Source organism: Xiphias gladius, chromosome 17 (genome assembly GCF_016859285.1).
Source record: "Xiphias gladius isolate SHS-SW01 ecotype Sanya breed wild chromosome 17, ASM1685928v1, whole genome shotgun sequence".
NCBI classification, from domain to species: Eukaryota; Metazoa; Chordata; class Actinopteri; order Istiophoriformes; family Xiphiidae; genus Xiphias; species Xiphias gladius.
This window is the reverse complement of record NC_053416.1, coordinates 21,742,518-21,745,334: the sequence shown is the minus strand read 5'-3', so window position 1 is coordinate 21,745,334 and position 2,817 is coordinate 21,742,518.

Sequence of the window (2,817 nt, the reverse complement as noted above, 5' to 3'; positions counted from 1 at the left end):
GAGAATTTCATCTTGTTTCTGTTTTCGACAGATTTTAAAGTTCCCTCCAAATTCTAATGCATTTCTGCAGCTATTTTAACTGCTGTAAATTTTGTTGAAAAACACTGCCTGGCTTTTTGCAAATACAATATTAGTAACAGGTTTCTTTACCATAATTTGAAATGGCAGTATTTTGTTACAAGTGATAAGTAGCAACTAATATTAGTCATTAGCCATTCAAACCTGAGAGAGATCACCTGATCGTGGATAAACTGGCCCATTTTCACACTGCGATAATTCACTGCAGCCTGGCAGAGCTCTCCAGTGTTTCACTTCACTGTGGTCTGGTGAGGCTGTGGGAGAGTGAGACTGAGACAAACATCCCTTACAGTCAGCTATACAATACATGACTGACAGATCTGTCAACATGAAACCTTCACACACCTGATTGAGTGGCTGCACCAGTTTCTAACAGTCCACTTTTAAACTCTAAAAACACGGTGGCTCATCTGTGAAAAATGTAATATTACATTTTGCAATGCTCCTTTTATTGAGAAAAGCTGACTTTGTTTCTATGCACAGTGCCTTTGTTGAATAATGCGGAGATCTGATCATTTATTGTGCAGTTTGTTAACTGTATCAATCATACACATGGGAATACCAATGGGATGTTCCATCATGAATTTACTGTAGGACCAAGATTGACTTGTAGAATATGAGAACTTTATTCATATATAGTATTCAACTGTAAGTATAGCTCTTTCTCCTATTTATCTTTTATGTACTGTACTTTATGACACACAGTACTACAACTGTATAAGGGAACACAGTTATATATCTACTTATATGATAAATACAAACGTAGCATTAAGTAGCATTTAACAGCTTTTCAAATAGAATCTGGACCTCTTGGATGATGTATTTTCATTCCTTATTCTGGTCATAATATCCTGTGCCGAAAATCCATTTTCTTGATTTGCATTGTCCCGTTAGGCCAAGTAGAGCTCACGAAGCGAATGTTGGTTTAAGACCAAATATAACTCTTGTCTTCATCTGTGCATCTGTTGTCCATCATGGAAATTAATCTGTAATGACAACTATATTGCGGGTTCATCTTGTGGCTCCTCGTGTAACACTGGCCTTCGCGGAACCGACCCACGTTGAGCCTGTGTTCATTATTCATCTGTGTTGTGTGCCGCCCTATAATAAACGCCATACCACCTGCCGCCGGCCTCCGTGTCTTGTCTGTTACAGGAAATGAAGTTAGGAAGGCCTGATCTGGCATCTCGCCCCGATGGCTTAGAAAGACTCCACTGCCCGCTCACGGGGAGAAAAACCACATCACAACATGTGCTGAACGTGCAAAAATGTCATTGATGGTCCCACGCAGGAATAGTTTGAGAGAGAGAGAGAAAAGGAAAGGCCGCAAGGAAAAGATACGACGATGCTGGTGAAATAAACATGGCGAAGCAGTGAAAATCTTATCCATATGTTCAAAATCGCAGGTACTTCCAACACCATTAGATGAGATTATAATGGTTTCTCAGTGAAACAATGGAGAGCGAAACTGATACGTTGGGCCTGTCATCATGGCGCTATTCAACCGATCATAGGTACATGAGAAATTTCCTAACAGCTATAGTAGCCAAACTGTACCTGGATGCAGCGATCGTTTCTTACTTGTGGCACAAGCTGGACCCAAACAAGCTGAACAACCTGTAAGTCGTGTGTTTTGGTTTGTTTTTTTCCCTGCACAAGCAGCATCTCAAGAGTGCTAGACAGAAAAACACCGACATGGGACATGTGTCTATTCCCAGATAGTCTGCTTTGCAGGACTCGGGTGTGTATGGACTCTCAGTATTTACTAGAATTTTACGCACATGCTTATTTTATTGTTGTCCTCAGCCGCGTCTTACTGTGCTTCCAGTGGGTTTTTTAAAACTGCAGCTGAAGGGGGGGGGGGGGGGGGGGGCATGCCTGGACAGCCTGACCCCGAGACCGTTCCTATTCAGCCTGAAGAGGGCAGTCAGAGTCATCTCACAAACGCTAGCTGAGAACACAGACGCTGCAGCAGCAGCAAAACCCCGATCACACCGCTGTTAAGGAATAATACCTGGGAACCCGCAGACATTAAACATCAGGAGCATCATCTATCATCCTTGATGTTGTCAAAGTTATATTTAGTGTTGTACTGCAAGATAATGAGAATAATGATGAGTTAATACGATGCTTGCTGCGATGGACTTTTTGCTGCGTAAAAATGAATGGAAACCAGTGGATGTCAGACAGAAATTGCATAAAAAATATTAAAGTCTCTGCTTAATTCTCTGACTCATTGTATCGTGCATTTGATTACCAAGTTAGTACCAATACACAGAATTTCAATGTTGCATTTCCTTAGATGACTTTGATCAACAGGATTTTTTGGCCTGTGTTACTATGCTTTGCATTCCTTTGGGGAAACATCATCTCCCCTCTTTCAAAACCTCAGATGACAAGTCTCTTCCAAATTTTACCTGGTATACCAAAGCTAATTATATTACAAAACTTTTTTTTTGTTTTGTTAATCAAGATCAAAATTCATTTATGGACCCAAATGGAGACCTGATGCTCCAGTTCATTTTTAACTTGCGGGTCACAAGCAAAATCTGAGGGGTCATGAGATGATTGATGGGAGAGGAAAGAAGAAACAGCCAAGTTCTACAACACAAATTTCAATTAATTGTTCTTTGCATTTTCTGTCCTCTCATTGGAAACCACTGGCTTTATCTGTAACAAGGCACTGTATATTTTCATATATATAATGGAAAATCTTAATCTGAAATGTGGCCAGTAATT